The sequence below is a fragment of the Tamandua tetradactyla genome, chromosome 19 (assembly GCF_023851605.1).
Source record: "Tamandua tetradactyla isolate mTamTet1 chromosome 19, mTamTet1.pri, whole genome shotgun sequence".
In the NCBI taxonomy this organism is placed as follows: domain Eukaryota; kingdom Metazoa; phylum Chordata; class Mammalia; order Pilosa; family Myrmecophagidae; genus Tamandua; species Tamandua tetradactyla.
The window spans coordinates 71,143,800-71,163,418 of record NC_135345.1 but is presented as its reverse complement, the minus strand read 5'-3'; the positions used below and the strand labels follow the sequence as shown (position 1 = coordinate 71,163,418).

At 37.4% G+C, this 19,619-nt stretch overlaps 1 protein-coding gene across 1 annotated transcript in view; it reads left to right on the top strand.

The window, feature by feature from the left end:
* The window catches only part of CSN2 (casein beta), a 365,252-nt gene that overhangs the window by 156,096 nt on the left and 189,537 nt on the right, over nt 1-19,619 (top strand). The window lies entirely within an intron of this gene.

The following is a 19,619-nucleotide window of genomic DNA, read 5'->3' as shown; positions in this document are numbered from 1 at the left end:
ATTGCCTGGTACCAGGTTTGGTTTTTGAGAAATAGTGTCTTAAAAATGGATTTTTACTTTTGGTTTTCTACTGTGATTAGGCTCAAAGGCACTAAAAATGACTTTGTTTCCAATAATCAAGACTGTACCCACTGTCCATGGCATAAGTTGGCAACAGAGATATGTAAAATATTACCATTTGATTCTGCTAATTATATGCTTATACAAGGTTAGGCTCTGAGTGAAAGTGTTTTTGACACCTTAATGGAGTTTTGTGGAATTAAGAGGTATAATGATGCTGGCTGGTTGTTGTTACATATACTGGATATATTTATGAGAGAAAGGGATGAGTTGAAGGTTTCAAATTTGCAATTTAAGCACTTTGTGAAAGATGTAAAAGTTTTCATATGTGCCCTGAAATAAAATCTTATTTCCTATGGTCGCAGATTTGAGATCTCTGAAAACCAGGCACAGAGCCTCATTGTGTGAGTAGCAGATTTACAACATAAACTAAAATCTCAACCTTGCAGGATGTCTGCTCTTAAAGCAAGGGCTTTGATTGGAAAATAATGGAATTCTGAAACTTGGAATGGGGATATATGGTTTGATAATGATGGCAATGGGGATATGAAAACCATGGAATCTGCTGAAGCTTTGCAGATTTTTCCTGAGGAAATAGCCACCCAACCACCAGCCTGTGCCCTGAGGGAACAGCCACCCGATCTCCAGCCTGCCTTGGGGAAACAGGTTCCTGGCCTCCAGTCTTCCCAGAGGAGTCTGCCATCCAAACTCCACCTAAAGAGATTAAACCTTAGTGTCTATTAAACCTGTAACCACTTCCCCTGGAAACAACCGTCACTCCTGTCTGTTGTGATTAGTCCTATTTCATGGGATGAAACTGCAATTCTTTTCATGACTCACCCCCACCACCCCTCTTTTCTTCAAGACCTGTAACTAGACTGAAGTCCCAACAGGCCCTGAAAGGTGAGGTACAAAGTGTGACCCATGAGGAAGTATGCAATACTCCAAAAGAACTGCATGAGTTACCAATATATGCAGACAAAATCAGGAGAATATATGTGGGAATGGAATTAAGGGTGTGGGATAATGGTGGAAAGAATATAAAGTTAGATCATGTTGAATGTGTTGATATGAGCCCACTAGGCAGAGATTCTGCATTCAGTGTTGTAGCTTGAGGGGTTAGAAAGTGCATTAACAGTTTGTTTGGATGGTTGGCTAAAACATGCATCAAAAGATGGCTGACATTACCAGAAGTCAAAATGCCAGAACTGCTCTGGTATTCAGAGCTTAAGAAATAAATTTGTGCGATTAGCTTTGCCATCCCTGAAGAACTCTGCAGGCACTCTTCTCTGTAGGTCAAATATTACTGTGAAAACTGCTGTCATTGAGTTGGAATCCCTAAACGCAATGGGATGATCTGATTTCAAATTGGCAGAAGCCAGGTGGCAGCACTTAATTGCCAAAGACAAGGTGGACATGGCTATCATAATGGACAGCAGACTCAAAGCATGAGTCAAAGTAATCTGACTCACAGAGACTTGTGGCATTGGCTAGTAGATCCTGGGGTACCTAGAAGTACAGTAGATGGGCAGTCTACTGAATTCTTGTTTAAGCCATATAAGCAGAAGAATTTTCATCAAGTGAGTAGAAGTCTAACTTGAATTATAAAGACAGATAGTCACAGCCCCTTAATCAACTCCCAGACTTAAGAAAATTTACAGACCCAGAGCCCCTTGAATAAGGAGAGGGCAGGGTACCCTTGGGGAAGGACCCTGTTATACTGCCCCAAATTTACACTGTTAACTTACTTCCCAGCCTTCTCCAAGGAGACCTATGGCTTTTTCCTAGGGTAGCTGTGCATTGGGGAAAAAGGCATGACCAGATATTACAGGGATTGTTAGACATGGGCTCAGAAGTGACACTAATTCCAAGAGATACAAAATGTCACTCTGGTTCATCAGTCATAGTAGGCACTTATGGTGGACGAGTGATTGATGGCGTTTTAGCTTAGGTCCATTTCACAGTGGGTCTGGTGTGGTCATTTCCTAGTTCTGGAATGCATAATTGGAATTGACATACTTAGAAATTGGCAGAATCTCCACACTGGCTTCCTGACTCATGGAAGGAGGGTTATTATGGTAGGGCAGGCTAAGTGAAGCCACTAGAACTGCCCCTACCTAGCAAAATAATGAATCAGAAGCCATACCGGATTCTTAGAGGAATTGCAGAGATTAGTGCCACTCTTTAAGGGCTTGAAAGATGCAGGGGTGGTGATTCCTACCACATCCCCATTCAACTCTCCTATTTGGCAAAACAGATGTGTCTTGGAGGTTGACAGTGGATTATCATAAACTCAGCTAGGTGGTGGCTCCAGTTAACAGCTGCTGTTCAGGATGTGGTATCATTGCTTGAGCAAATTAGCACATGCCCTGGCACCTGGTATGCAGTTACTGATTGGCAAAAAATTTTTTCTCAACAGCTGTTAGTAAAGTCCATCAGAAACAGTTTCCATTCAGATGGCAAGGTCAGCAGTGTACCTTTAGTTTCCTACTTCAGGGATTATGAAGCCTTGTGTCATGATCTTATCTGCAGGGACCTTGATCATTTCTTTCTCTCAGAAGACATCACATTGCCCCATTATATTATTGATATCATGTTGACTGGACCTAGTGAGCAAGAAGTGCAACTAGTCAAGACTTATTGGTAAGGCCTTTGCATGTGAGGGGATGGGAGATAAATCCAACAAAAATACAGGGGCCCCTCACTTTGAAATTTCTAGGTGTCCAGTGGTGTCAGGTGTGTTGAGATTTCCCTTCTAAGGTGAAAGTTAAGCCATTGCATCTTCCTCCCCTATGATCAGAATGGAAGCACAAAGCTTAATTAACCTCTTTGGATTTTGGAGACAATATATTCCTCATTTGGGTGTGCTACTCTGGCCCATTTACCTAATGACTAGAAAAGCTGCCAGTGGCAGCCAGAAAAGAGGAGGCTCTGTGACAGGTCCAGGCTTCTGTGGAAGCTTCTCTGCCACTTGGGCCATATGATCCAGCAGACTCAATGGTGTTAGAAGTGTCAGTGGCTGGCAAAAAAAGATGCTGTCTGGAGCCTTTGGCAGGTGCCTATAGGAGAATTACCACACAGCTCTTTAAGATTTGGGAGTAAGACATACATCTGCTGCAGATAACTAATCTCCTTTTGAGAAACAGCTTTTGGTCTGCAACTGGACCTTAGTAGAGATTAAACACTTTAACCATGGGCCACCAAGTTATCATGAGACCTGAGTTGCCTATCCTGAGTTGTGTGTTATCTGACCCACCAAGCCATAAAATGGAGCATGCACAACAGCACTCCATGGAAATGATATATAAGAGATAAGACTTGAACAGGTCTTCCAGGCACAAGTAATTTACATGAGGAAGTGGTACAAATGCCCATGATCTCCACTCTTACCACATTACCTTCTCTTTCCCAGACCAGAGCTATGGCAGTCCCTTGCAGTCAATTGACTGAGGAAGAGAAAACTCGGGCCTGGTTTATAGACGATTTGCACCATATGCAGGTCCCACCTGGAAGTGGACAACTGCAGCATTACAACTCCTTTAAGGATTAGTAGTGAGGATAATTCCTCCCAATGTGCAGGACCTTGAGCAATGCATTTGGTTATTCATTTTCCTGAAAGGATAACTGGCCAGAAAGTGCATTTGTATACTGACTCATGGGCTGTTGCTAAAGGTTTGGCTGGATAGTCAGGGACTTGGAAGGAGCATGATTGGAAAATTCATGACAAAGAGGTCTAGGGAAGAGGTATATGGTAGATAACCTATCTGAGTGGGCAAAAACATGAAGATATTTGTATCCCGTGTGGATGCTTATCAGAGGGTCTCTTCAGCAGAGGAAGGTTTTAATAATCAAGTAGATAAGAAGACCCATTCTGTGGGTCTTTCTTTCCCCAAATCATCGTCTTTCCCCAACCACTCATGCCATTGCCCAGTGGGCTCATGAGAAAGTGGGCATAGTGTAAGAATGGAGGTTATGCATGGGCTCAACTGCATGGACTTCCACTCACCAAGGGTGACCTGGCTATAGCCACTACTGAGTGCCCAATCTGCCAGAAGCAGAGACCCACACTCAGTACCCAATATGACATCATTCCCCAAGCTGATCAGCTTGCTGCCTGGTGGCAAGTTGATTATATTGGGCCATTTCCATTATGAAAGGGGCAACAATTTGTTCTAACTGAAATAGACATATACTCTGCATATGGGTTTGCCTTCCCTTCACACAACACTTCTGCCAAAACTACCATCCATGGACCTATGGAATATCTTATCTGCCATCATGGTATTCCACACAGCATTGCTTATGATCAAGGAACCTACTTCACACCAAATGAAGTGTGGGAATGGGGACATGCTCATGGAATTCTCTGCTCTTACCATGTCACCCTTCATCCAGAGGCAGCTGAGTTGATAGAATAATGGAATGGCTTTTCTAAGACCAAATTATGGTGCCAACTAGGTGACAATGCCTTGCAGAGCTGGGGCAATGTTCTCCAGGAGGCTGTGTGTGCTTTGAATCAGTGTCCACTGTATGGTGCTATTTCTTCCATAGCCAGAATTCACAGGTACATGAATATAGGAAATGAAATTGGCACCACTCATTATTACCCCAGTGATTCACTAGAAAAATTTTTGCTTCCTCTCCCTGAAACCTTAAGCTCTGCCTGTCTTCAGGTCTTGGTTCCAAAAGGAGGAGTTCTCCTACCAAAAGACACAACAATGATTCCATTCAACTGGAAGTTAAAACTGCCACCTGGCATTTTGGGCTTTTCATGGCTCTGAAACAGGCAAGTAAAGGTATTACTGTTCTGTCTGGGGGTGATTAGTACTATCAAGGGGAAATAGTACTGCAACTATAAAGTGGAGGTACAGAGGAATTTTCCTGGAATACTGGAGATCTCTTAGAGAGTCTCTTAGTAGTACAGTGCCCTGTTATTAAAATCAATGGAAAATAATGCAACCACCTAATCCAGACAGGAATAACAATGGCCAGAAGCTTCAGGAATGAAGGTGTGGGTCACCCTACCACTCAAAGAACCACAGCCAGCTAAAGTGCTTGCTGAGGGTAAAGGGAACATGGGGTGGGTAGTTGAAGAAGGTAGTGATAAATATAAACTATGACCATATGACCAGTTATAGAAACGAGGGCTGAATGGTGGTATGAATATTTCCTCCTTGTTTTATTATGAATATGTTTATATTTGTACATAAAGCAAATAGTTTTGTTCTTATCATATGACATAAGTTGTATTAATTTGTAGGATATCATGTTTAAGAGAGAATGTTACCTAAGGACTTGCACCCTATTCTGGAGAGATTTGGTGCATTTCCAGTTGTATACAGTACAGTTGAATATTGTTAAGCAAAACATATGTCTGTTATTGTTCTATTAAGAAATTAAGCATGTTTCAAGGTGATGTGTATAGCTGCCAAATTGAAAAGGGTGGATTGTGATGGTTAAGTTCTGGTGTCAGCTTGGCCAGGCGATGATTCCCAGTTGTCTGGTCGGGAAAGCACTGACCTAACCATTACTGCGAGTATATTCTGTGGCTGGTTGATAAACCAGAAGGCTAGTTTATTAAATCATTAGTCAGTTGATTGCCACTGTGGCCCATCACATCTACAATCATTGTAATGGATTTACATTTCAGAATATTAGTGGGTACCAACTTTGGTAATATTAACAGTTCTGGAGCTTACCTTCTGTGGATCATTTCCTCTATTGGTAAATGTGTTACCCTCTACTCACCTTGATATATAAACTCTTAACAGGAATGGGCAACCCATGAGAGCTGTTAACTTTAATGCTACAGAAAGCTGCTTGTCAACCACAGTATTGTGACAAGAATTACCTGTTTTTGCATTGTAAATTGCTGGCAAGTGCTTTACAGTATATAGTTTTTCTTTAAATTGTGCACCTTCCGAAGCGCTTGATATTTTGCTTAATCGCTAGGCAAATGGAGTGAGAAGAATAAAAACCAGTGAGCTTTTTTAAAAAAAATGTTTTTAATTGCCTTTTCTTTTTTTTTTTTTTGCATGGGCAGTCACGGAAAATTGAACCTAGGTCTCCAGCATAGCAGGCAAGAACGCTGCGCGCTGAGCCACAGTGGTCCACCCTTTAATTCCCTTTTCACTCAATACTAGGTCAATCAGAAAGCATCTAGGAGGAAAAAAAAAAAACAAAAGTAAAAAAAATTAATTCCCATATTCCATTGTTTTAAAAACCTTAAAGTATTATAGGATAAGACCTACATTTACTTTCATGCTTAATTTACCTAGATAAGGAAATCAATTATTTGAAATTTCTTTTTTACTCTGCCTAGTTCTAAGCAAAACTGTTGGTGACTCCCTCAAAATTCCTTGAGGATCAAAGCAAAACATACGTCTGTTATTGTTCTATTAAGAAATTAAGTATGTTTCAAGGTGATGTGTATAGCTGCCAAGTTGACAAGGAGGTGGACTGTGATGGTCAGGTTCTGGTAAGGTCCTGCTAAGGCCTTCTGATCAGACATAGCCTTAACTCTTTACCAGCAGTGGCAGGAGCAGCACAGTACAAACTCAAAAAAGAGCAAAGCAATTTATTTGACATCCAAGCCACATATGTCCTATCCAACCAATTTTATTTACTAAATGCAAACCCTAATAGGGAAATAAGTTTTTTTTTTTCTAGGGTGGGTTAGGGGAGGGAATTTAAAACCATTTGTCTGGCCAAAAAGATCTTGCCCTTATACTGATGCAGAAATTTCCCCCCACCTGCCCACATCTGGAGAGGTAGGCAGGATCATGAACTCTTAGGAGTTGTTGAATGTAAAGATTGGTCAAAGCCTAGTCTCTCTTTCTCTCTCTCTTTCTCTTTATCCCCCTCACAATAAGGAGCATGGTTATTATTGGAAGTTGTTTTCAGATTCTTTCTAACATTCTTTTTTTTGGGTAAAGGTCATATTTTTCCAGTGGTTCATTAGGATGAAGACTAGTCCCTATTTTTAGCATTTAAGCCGCATCCAACTCATGGTTTGGCTTATGGTTGTATACTTGCATAGTGGGTTATGGGCTGTTGCACACCTTGCTGCTTCTTAGCCTTTCTCTCCCCACAAGTTCCAATGGGGAAAGAAAGTTTCATGTCCTCCTTTAGGAATGGAATAAATTGATTCTAAAATGATCTTTCATGGGAAGTAGTAGGGAAAAGGGAAACCGAAACATGTTTGCAGATTATTTTCAAGTTGGTCCAAGCAGCATAATATGGGTTGGCCTCAAAGCCTTGAGTGGGAGAGATTGATTTTTAATAACTATTTTTAGAATGAGATAGGAGCATGTTTCGTTTTCCTTGTGTATGATCCTGTTGTGCTTGCATTAGAACTAGAGGACTTGACACAAAACCTTGGGTGTATGTTGCTGAAATCAAAACATCTCATTATGATCACTTGGCTTATTTTCCTTTTTCCTTTTTACTAGGGCTGTGAGGGTATCTGCAATGAGGATTTAGAAACACTTTGGAAACTCATACCCTTATAAGAAACTGTCTTTAGCCATACTCTTTACCTTACACATGAGTAACGAAAATGAAATAAGTAACTGGGAATTAAACCATGTTATTTTAATTTGCTGCTTTCAACATTCCATGTGTCTTAAAAGTTGTTTTTGTGAACTCATTTTCTAGCAAAAGCACCTCAATTATTGGCCTCATGTGGGCTGAAGTCAGTCAATTCTTTGGTGAACATAAGCGAAGTTTGGTGAACTCATAGTTCTACTTTATCTTTAAAGGCAGTTTTAAAAAAAACCCTAGAAAATTCACTCTCCTTTCTGATCTAAAAACTCATCTTTGGGGTTAAAAAGCAGAGTCCAAAGGCTGTAACAGCTCAGGAGGTCAGAAGGAGCTAGCTTGACAGCAGGACTCCCCCTCCGTAGCTGACATATTGCACTAGAGGTGCATTTAAATTATCCAGTAGACAACGCTGAGCAGAGCAAGGGGGCGTGGGTAGGGTGAGGTTATTGAGATGCAGGTTACTATATATTAAACAATAGTTGTGTGTCAGGGGTTATCCCAGGAGGAAACAAAGTTGCTATTCCCTTTACTGAAACAACTGAAACTTGAAAACATTTTATTTTTTCATGGGTAAAAATGAGAAAGTTTGTCTCTTTGTCCCCAGCTGCAAGGGACCAGTTGAACTGAGAACTGAACAGTGGGAACTAAAAATTTGGAAAACATTTAGGGAAGGGGAAAATTGGCTTTCTGCTAATTGGCAAATGTTCTAGTACGGCTGTGTTTTTGTTGGGATGTATTATATTGTATGTGCATGTGTATGGACCTGAATCTCCACTAAGTTTATAAGATTCAGAAAAGATGGTTGGTAAAATCTTGATTTTTGTTGAATCATCTCAATAAAAGTCTGCTGGACCTCCCCCAAAAAAGGACATGATGTCTTTTTCTTTAATAATCTGATATTATAGAAATGATACAACAATTGGAAAATAATAAATACACTTGATCTTATCATTTGTGTTATTATTGTGCAATTGACTGTTATTTATAGGTGAATTTTGTAACCATGAAGGTTTTTTAAGGTATATTGTTTTCTTAATATAACTATTAATTAGTAATGCTTCTTCAATCTCTTTCTTTAAGTATAACTGTTTACATGTCTTATCTATATAAATTTAAGATAACCTTAGAAGTAGTATGTAGTTTCAGAGACAAACTTAAGTGTACTTCAAGTATTCTTCTTTTTTGATTGTGAACTTTAATATAAGAATTTTTCTTTTCTTCAGATTATCAAGGAAAAATATCTGTCTTCAAATTTTAAGATCTTAATCTTTTTTATATTCCCTATGCTCTATTTGAAATTTGTTTTAAGTTATGGGATATATAAATAGCAGTGTAACTTTTTGATAAGTCTACCCTAAAGTGAGAATATTACTACTAATCAAGACATTTTCCCTCTTTATATAACATAACTGTGGTCACATCTCATGAGTTTGGATATATATTTGTATATTCTATTTTTAATACCTATTAATTCCTAGGTAACTATAGTTTTGCTTCTTTAGAAGAATGATTGAGTATTTTTAGTTATATTTTAAAATTAATTTTTAGTTTTGTTGCATTCTAGATGGTTAGGTATCCAACTGTAGAATTTCTATATTTTAACATTTGGTAAGGGTGGGGGTATTATATTTGTGAACTAATCCATGATCCATTTTTGTACAGGTACCATGGATATTTGAAAGGATGCATGCTCTCTTTTTTTTAGGACACAGGGGTTGAAATGCATGTAGTCTGTCTCAATGTAATACACCCTCTTTTCCACAGACTGGCTCTCAATCTTGATTTGTGGTATTATCTTCCAATCAGTCATCCAAGTCAAAAAAAAAAGAAGCTACTTCTTCACCACCACCATACCCAATATTAAAATTTTCAAGTCCTACTAATATTGGGTACTTATGCTTGAGTATCTCTCAAAAGACTAAGCAGTTTGCAGAATGGCACAAATTCTTCAATTCCATTATCAGGCCTTCAGTAACTCTCTCCCTAATTATACTCTCTTACTTCATTTCTTTCTTTTGCTTATGTTTTCCCCTTCCTTCCTCACCATCTCCTGCCTCCTCATCATTTAAACCGTTCTTGTATGCATTGCCATCCTGTGAAATGCTTCTCTGACCCCTCTGGTGTCTTCGTCAAGTGCCTGGTTCAATGCTTCATACAGGAAAAGTCTTCATTAAACATTGGTGAACTGGATTGAATTTTCATACATCAATTCTCAGCTTTAGAAGTTTTGCAGTAAAAGGTCAAAAATTTTAAATATTGGTTACATCTTGTTACTTGTTTAACTTAAAATTAGGAGATGTCGAAGGAAGTTGAATAAGTTAATATCAGTAAAAATTAAATGTCATGGTACAAGTAACATTTTATGGATTGGTGAAGTAACTAGAAACACTATACAATTTTGAACAACTATCTGTTTCAGTTATAAACTCCTTAGCTAGCAAAAACATATTTAGCTAGCAAAAACATTATCAAAACTGGTGGTTCTCATATAAGGAATATTGCCTTGAATTTAGTAATAGGTCCTGTATCTTATTTCAGTAAATAAGAGAACAGTTCAATCTGCCTGTCTTCATTTCGTTTAGAATTTTACTAGTTTCTTCTGTGTTGGGTTATCGCAGGGGATGTCCAACCATTCCACTTCAGTCTCTTCCACCTGAAATTTATCTTCTGCTTGGCTGATAGACAATCTTCCTAAATTATGACTAAAATAATTCCACTCCCCTTTCAAAAATTTTAAATAGGTTCCCATAGTTTCTAAGAAGAAGTGCAAGTTTAAATGCCTAGGAGACCCAGGTAAAAGTGCATATATGAATGAGGCCAGGTGGAGATTGATGAAATGAGAGAAGCATGACTCATTTTTGAGAGCAAGGAGTAGCATCTCCTCAGCTCTAGTTCAGCCTTATTCAACATACCAATCAGGGAATAGGTGAACTTGTGCCACAATGTACTGCTCTCATCATCAAGAAAATCTTGCTATTAAACAAGTAAGTAAAAAGGAAACTGAACTAAAAAGTTTGCAGAATGACAAAACTGGCTTATGTTGTTCACTCAAAATGACCAGTAACAGTTCATTACTGCCACGCTTTGAATAATACCTCTGTACTGACAGTTGTCATGCAAGACTGCATGCCCATGAAGTGGAAGAAAATTTGGATTTTTATGAGTTCTCTTTTTTCTAAATTTTTAGGGGTGGGATATCAATACAGTTTTTAAAAGTATTGTTCAAACCAGAAAAGATCAGAAAGTAAAAATGTAGCCTATCATTTAATGTCCGGTTCAAATACCACCTTTCACTCAGTGCATTTTTTTTCTGTTGTAATCACTACTCTGGTCTTCCTGTCTTTAACAAAGCTCCTTTCCTATTGCTAACAGAGCCATCATTAGTTTTACATGGATGGTATATTCCCACATTTACTGTGAGCACCCTTAAACCAGAATCATTATTTGGGTCTTTTTGTATTGTCTCATTGCAACTAGTACAGGGACTTGCTATTAGTAGATGCTTCAAATATATGTAAATAAGCATGTAATTTTAATATATCTAATTATCCGAACTTAAGAATTACTTATACTATAAAACAGCCTTGGAAAATATAGTAGGTTTGTGAGGATTTATAGTTAGTGTGTAAGAATGAGTGAAACAGCTGGCAGAAATTTATTAAACTGGAATATGCGGGTGCTGTATGTCAGATGCAAATTTATGCCTATGCTTAATGATCTGCACAGTATTTCTCGTCTGCACATAGAACATCCTCAAAGAATATGTAAAAAGAGAAGCCTTGCTAATGATTATGTTTAGGTTCATAATGTGAAACTTGATTATGAAGATATGCCAATCAAATGTCGTGCGTACATTTATTTTAGAATCTTCTCTGGGAAAGCCTTGAGAAGGACTATTTTAAGAGGAAAACTGATAAACCCAAAGCATGTGTGGCCTGAGGGAAAAAAGGAATTTTTGTTTTCATTTTATTTTTCAATTCTGTATTATTGAGTTGTGTATCCTTTTGACTCCATAGGTGGTGTATTGTATAAAAGGCGAGGAAATTTAGTGATGGGAAATGGAAATACTAAATATAAGAAGTGTAGCCTTTTAGATGAGCTATAGATTGGCAGGCAAATTCCTGCTCCTTCCCTGCTGAGGATCAACACACACCTCCTCATGAAAACAGAAACACATATCCTCTGAAATTAGATCAAATACCTTACTTATTTCTCTGAAGATATGTAGGTTTAAGGAGGTATAATAATCATGGAGAGGAGGAGCTAGGGAAGGATTTCTCAGTTCAGTTTCCCTCGGATCCCAGCCTTTGACTGTATGGTTACAGTGTTGGGGTGGGGGCATCCCCAAACTGCCAGTGACATTGTCCCTGCAAGACGGGGTCTTATGGGATCTGAGAAGCTCATTTCTTCCTCTGTCACTTTTTAAAATAACAAGGTCTTACTTAAATCGTAGTTTATAAGTAATTTAAACAAATATTTTTTCCATATAAGTGATATTTACAGACTTTTGGGATCCTCCTGGTATCTACCAAGGCCAAATTTTCATTCAGGGGAAGAGGCATGTTCAGTTATTAGGTTCTCCGAATAATATCTCTGTTTCCAGTTTTACAGAATCCTAGAAATCTCATTTCCTATAAGAAGGAATTGTGACTACTCTGTAGATAAAATTTAAAGATATGTTTTATAAAGTATATTCTGACTGCAGGACTTAAGAGAGAGGAATTAAGAGGATTTAGGGAGTATTGTTTTTAGGGTATCGAGTAACCTTTAGAGTGGAATGAGAACTAGCAAATTCCACTTCTGTGTCAAGTATCGGGGCCTGAGAAAGTTTGCAGTCATCAAAACAAAACAATGAGAATTCCTATGGAAATTGAAATACGTAATGTCACATGTTGGCAGATAGACAAAGAAGAAAGACCAAAAAACTTCATTACAGTATGCTTACAGAATTGCTATATTTTTATTGCTAATATTTTTCAGCATTTCATCTCATTCTTTTGATTATTGGTTGGGGTATTCAATCAGTACTCAAGGGCTCGGTGGTGTAGTTATCAACCAGAGGTTCTGAGTAGTGTTAACCCTTGTAGGACTCTGAGGCCCCTGGTGCAGGAGTAGTGGCTCACAGACTTGAAGCAGTAACAGAGCTTGAGGTACTAGATTCTGGCATTGTGGCGGGATCTTCAGCTAAATCAGGGTCATATTCATATTGGGAGACTAAATCATAATATTCAGCATCATAGACATATTCTTCAGGCTCAGTGTTATCAGTTGTACTGGCAGCGGTAGTGGTGTTGTCTGGAGCAGTGGTGGCACGAGGAACAGCAGAAGTACTATCAGTCACAGGCAGAGTAGTGCCAAGTACAGAAGTGCTCACTTCTGGAACAGTTGTGGTGGTTCTGAAAACTTCTATAGTGGTTGCAGTATCAGTTGCACCATCAGTGCTAACTCCAGCGGCCGTGGGGCTAGCCATAGAAGAAGTTACATAAGGCTCTATAATAGTGGTGTCAATGTTAGGAATTGGAGTTTCAACGATAGATGATGTGGTTTCACCTATGGCATCAGCAATAGGGTTATTTTCAGGAATAGTTGTGTCACCTTCAAGCATCATGGTGTCTTGTCTGGTGGTAGTGGTATGAGCAGATTGGGTGATGACTTGAGATGCAGAGGCAGTGGTAGTAGGTGAGAGGATTGTGGTAATAGCCTTTGCAGTGTTATTAATACCTCCAGTGGCTGTCACCATGGCAATGATAGTAGTAGCTGTTTCTACAGAATTTTCAGGAGGATACTTCTTTGGTTGATGTGAACAAGGTTTATGTGATTTAGATGTATGAGGTTTAAGTTGAGATGGATGAGATTTTATTTTACAAGATGGTGGTGGGTGAGATTTGCATACATGGAGCTTGGGAGCATGTGCTAATGCTGGATAAGTTGGAGACTGGTTAACAGGATATGAAGGTTTCATCTTCTTTCTTTTGGAAGCTAGAAGCTGGCTTGTAGCAGAATTGCATCTTTGATTCTTTTTGGCTGCAGACTTAGTTTCTGGAACTCTTTTTGAAGTAGTCTTGAAGCCTGTAAAACTTTTTGGTAGAGAACTCTTAGAGGACTTCCTCTTTGTTTTACTCTTGGAAACTTCAGATGTTTGCTGTTTAGATGTAGGAACCAAATGACGTTTTATTGTGTCCTGGGAAAATGGTGTCTGTTCAAGTGTAGGTCTGGCATCTGGTGCCTTTCTTTCTGCTGTCCTTACAGCTGATTTTTGCATAGAATTGGCAGTTGAAGACCTTTTTCCTGTGTTGTTTGATAATTGTGTCCTTTTGGGTGTAGACTTGGTAACTTTCGACGTTTTCTGTTTAGACTTGGAAGTTTGAATTCTTTTTGTAGAAGTCTTGGTGGGAGATTTAGTCTCCTCACCTCTGGTCAGTTTGCTTTCAGACTTGAAAATTGGCTTCTGTTTTTTTGCAGTTGTATTTAGTTGAGGCTGCTTTTGTGCAATCTTGTTAACTAGAAATTGCTGTTTGGTAGATATAGACTGCTTTGTGGCAATCTGGGAATATAAAGAGTGCTTGGATGTAGACTTAGAAGCTGAAGATCTTTTAAATGGAGATGCTGGAGGTTGGTTTGATTTTTGTTGAATCCTAGTAAATGAGTCCTGGCTTGATGAGTGCCCTGGTGTCTGGATGTGGGCTTGTCGTAGTGCAGCCTGAGTATGTGATGACTTTGTTTTTTCAGTTTTGGGAGAGGGATTTAGTCTTGATGGTTTTTGTTTTGACTGACCACTAGTTTGAAGACTCTGGCTGGCCTGCAAAAGAAACCCGAACAAAAACAAAAACATCACACAAGCAAAGAATTAAATATGTGGTATCATATCACAAAGGGTGAATTTTTGTTGCTGTTGTTGGTTTCTTTGTTTGGAAAGTGTGTGGGCTGGGAAGCTAACCTGGATTTCCCCCGTGGCAGGTGAGAATCCTACCACTGAACTACCTTCACACTGCCACAAAAGGTGAATTTTTAGAGTTTCATTAGTATAAAATGAATAACCATTTCTGATCAGTTTTTTGTCTGCCACAGATTACTTTGAATGTAAATGTGGAATAAGACATAATAAAGTTCATGGTAAAGTTTTTAAAGAAGCAAAGTGCACATTATTCCAATTGCAAACACAATGATGCCTTACTATAAGATTTTTTGTGACACAGGATAGATGTGAACACCTTTATATTTTATTTTAAATGAGAAGAAAATTACTTGTTGAGCAGCACTGAAAACTTACCAGGAAAAATGCAGTAAGGTTTAAGATGATCATAATCAAGATGAGAACCTTCATCTTTTCTTCATGGACAGTAGCAAAGAAAAAAAGAGAGAGTAAAGAGAATTCATACTTAATATGTGGTGATGAATACAGTATTCTAATGTACATGTAGTTTAGGATATTATGATTTTAAAACTTCTCAGGAAGTAACAGTATCACTGAATCATTCGTTGCTTACCTAAGAGCTTTCGTTACCTTTTTTTAAAGGTCTAATAATATGAATGAGAGTAATTTAAAGAAATTGCGGTTAGTAGCTTAGTGGTAGGAGCAAACCAATGATTTAAGTCAAAACTTGTTGTTTAAGAAAAGTTCTTGGATAAAAAATCATAATTCATACTTTCAGGATGTTAAGCAAAAATATAACCAGTGCTTTCATAGGAGCTTGGCAGGTTTGAAGCAAATGTTGAAGTAGGTACCTCATCGTTACGAGGTGTTTAGGCAGAAGGAAGCATTTCTATTATAGAAATAGTCAACAAAAATAATTTTACATAACTTTTTTTACTTAAATCCCATTTTATTAATGGCTATTATACAGCCATAAAATTTAATTAGATCAAAAGAATAAACTTTGATTAAACTGCAGAGATTGTGAAACTGAGTGAGATGCTAGCCTGTAAATGAGTAGCAGTAATTAGTGTCATAGTGTTAGGAACATGTTCAATTTGTCTGGCAGCAGATAATTTAAATTATTCATTTATTTAATGATTACTCTTAATGTCAAAATTGTCTAACTCCCAGAACCTAAAGGAAAAAAAAGTACATCTCAAACCTTAGATACCGCAGATTTCTCCTTTGTGTTCAGATAAGGTTTTATCTTCTCTTAACCAAGCTGGCTCTTCTCCAGTAGCTCCTATCTGCAAATGAAAATTAGTGTGCACTGTTTCAATAAATAGACCCTTCTTTCTCAATGTCCCTCCTACTTATTTCCTCTTGCAGAGAGACCGAGAAAATTTTAACATGATTACTCTTGGCAAGAGATAAGAACGATTAAAAGAAAGTTAACTCTCTTGACAAAACTCAATTGCTTGATGGATTCTTCTTATGGAAATATTATTTCACTATTACATCTCTACTTACAAAAAAGAATAATTTTATTATTTATGACATTTTATTTGTATTATATTTAAAAAATGGTTATTTTAAAACCTACTACCTCTACGGCATGAGGTATGTCAATATTTTATTGTTTAAGGCCCTTGTCTTAACCTCTCAACAATAGTTATAAGTATTTTGTAATGAATGATTCAAAATAATGGTTTTTATCATGGAAAATAATTATATGAATCATAAATACAAACTTTATGGAAACGTATAAAAGTTTACATCTTACCTTTAAGTATTTATTGTTTTTTATATTGTATGCTCTAATAATATATCATAAAAAATGTGTTTGATTTTTCAAGTGTGTTTTGGTTCATCTGCATTGATTAGTAGTTTCATAGTCTTTATTCCAATAATACAAGCAGCTGGTCAATACTACTGTGCATCATATTAAGAGGATTAGAAAAAGGATACACCATAATATCCTTCTTCTAAATAGTGTGCCGTAGTTAAGGTAATACATAATTTTGGCATAGCAAGATGGCTATTATTGCATTGACATTCAACTTTCCTTGAAAAATTAGGTTAAAAAGTTATAAAAACATTCTCTCTTTACACTTTAACATTGATATTATTGATAATATGATTAGCTGTAATTTTCTTTGGAGTTAAAAATTGGCCTAAGTATATATCATTAACTTTGGTAGATTTGATTCATCTTAAATAATGAATGTTAAGGTCAATATTATTATTATTATTTTCTTATTTGAACTTCTGGATTTTTGTAAGAAAAGCCTTGTTTATTTAATCCAATTAAATGGGTATTCCAACTTCAGTCATTAGCAATCAATTTATTCCTTTGCTTAGTCATTATTTATTATGTCCCTACACTGCATTAGGCCTTACCTTGGAGAGACAATAGTGAACACAACATAGTCCCATTGCTCCTTGAGCTTATAGGGAGAGGTGGACACGCAGTTGGATGAGTACTGAGGGGAGGGGTGGGGGGAGTAAGGATGCTGCAGTAGCACATCAGTGAGTCACATGATTTTTGGAGTTCAGGAAAGAACTTTCCAAGGACATGATATTTAATCCAAGACTTTGAATTTTGATTGTGTTATATAAAATATCAAAGGGACCTGAACAGTTTCAAAAAAGTGGTGGATGCTGCTGCTGCTGCAGCTGGAGCAGTCACAGGAATTTTTGAGTCAATGGGGCATGTCAGCTGAGGATGCAATGCAGAGAGATGAGACGGGAAAGGCTATAGAGAGATCATAAGTGTTGATTTTATCCTGAGGATAATGGATGTTCTTGGGATTTTTTTTTTATACCTTTTATCCCTTTTATCACTTAAGGGCTAAAAGAGTGAACATTTATTGAATGCCCAACTGTTATGGGATACTCCAATAAATTTCTAAGGTTAAAGGTTGTATGGCCTCATAATGAAATAATGAGGGCTGGGAAATTGAGAGTTCAAAGACCAGCTGTGCCACTTAGTAGCTTTTTGATCTTGGATGAATTAATTTCTCTGACTCTCCTTTTTTTAATCTACATATGAGCTTAATAACATTACTTGTCTAAGACAGCCTGGATGGACTAAATAAGGTAATACCTGTAAAATCCTTGTCACAAAGCTGAATGCATTTAAGTTATCAGTAAATATTAGTTTCCATTATATTTACTGTCCAAGGTCACAGAGGTAATTGATCCAGTTCTATCCAAATCTAAAGCCCACAAGTTTTCACTATACCTCATGTTTAAACTTTTTGAATTATTTTCACATATGTGAATTGAGGATCAATAACAAATTTCTTCAAGAAATTATTGGTGAAGATTAGAAGAGGTTTATAAAGGTGAAAGCTTTTCATAAATTGTAAAGTGCTATATAAATCTTATATGACTTAAAACTGAATCCTGGAGAACTGAGACCTTTCAGATATGGCTGTTTTGTTTTGTTTTTCTTAACCGAGTAATGAAATACTTTTCCAAATTTCATCAGAGTATGAAGCCTAAAGCTGGGGAACATAGTGGACATTCAACAAATAATAGATAAATGAATGACTTATCTGTGTATTTCCAGATCACATAGATGGCCTCTGGCATTTGAAAAGCCATTTATTCAAATAAAAAAGAACCAACTCACCAATGCATTTTATTAAGATAGAAATAGTAGGTGAGGGAATTACTATGCAGTATTAGAAACTCAGACTACTTCAACTGGTTAATCCAATTGATACAATTACGGGGTTACGTCAAATCTGGGAGGTAAGTGTTTAACTTACGAGTCTCCTTTTAATCAACCCTGATTATTAATGTAATTAATGTACTTTAGGTGTATAATCAAATTAATATGAGCCAATATTAATACTTATGAATGTTTTTCTTGTTTCAAAATTATTTTTCTTCATAACTTCTCCTTCTAGATTATAAATGCTACTGTGAAAATTTTCACATGATTAAGAGCATGGATTCTGAAGCAAGAATCTTGGGACTCAAATTCCAGCTCCACCTGGGGAAAGTGACTTATTTTCTCTGTCTTCCATAGTTGTAGTAATAATAAAAAATAATATTCAGGAGAAGAAGAGAAATATGGTGACATTGATGACCAGGAATATATATTAAATGAGTAAATATCTGTAAAGTAAATAGAAGATTGACTGACCTCTGTGCTATACAACTGATATGAAATATTATTTTGTGCTCCCACACACTTCTTATAGTTATCTTGTTCAGAGTAGGTGATAAAAGGTTTTAAATAACTGAAATAAATCTTACCGCTTCTATATTCTTACTTTATTTACCGAGAAATTAGTTATATTAATGGTTGCAAAGGATGCCCAGCCATGCCATTCTCTCTGATTGTAGTGTTTGAGTGAGAGAACACATGAAAACCTTCAAATTACTCCTAATATTAGCCGATCTGTTTAGGGTTAGAGCAAAAGATTAGATAGGTTACCTTAAGCACTTAGTAAGAGCTGAGTGATTTGTATTTTTCCTGGTAGGATGTGTTAAATATAAGGCAAACATATAAGTGGCCTCCTAACTTTCTTTGCAGGATTTAAGTGAAAATTATTTAAGTGAAATGTTAAGTCATGTTTTTGGACTTTGAATATTCATCAGTTTTTCTATGCTGAGGTTCTCAGCTCAGGTTCCCCGGGGTGTGTGTGTGTGTGTGTGTGTGTGTGTGTGTGTGTGTCTGTGTGTGTTTAGTTAGATACAGAACTATGATTTCTAGTCTGGAGCGATCCAGTCGTGCACATAGAGTCTCTGTCAATTCCTGTAATTTTACCACCTCTCCGTATTTGCAGGTTTGGTCCTCTATGCCTGCCTGTGCCCGGCATTTGTTCTTGGGAATGTTCTCAAGTCAGCAGTACATTTGAGCACATAAACTTAAGGCTAACCCTGGAGTGCCCATGCTTCCGAAGAGTAACTGGTCCTCTGGATTGGAACACCATGGCTTGCTTCTTCTCTGCTCCCAGTGACTTAGCTGTAGCTTCATATGTTCCAGTGTCATCTTAGAGGAGAAGTTGTTGATCGGTATTTGGTCATGGACCATTTTAAGAAACTCATGAAACCAAGAACCTTGTCCCCAGATAAACTTGTATACACAAACTCATACTAAATTTAAATTGAATTAAACCTTGGAATTTTAAGGTTTCAAGGAACC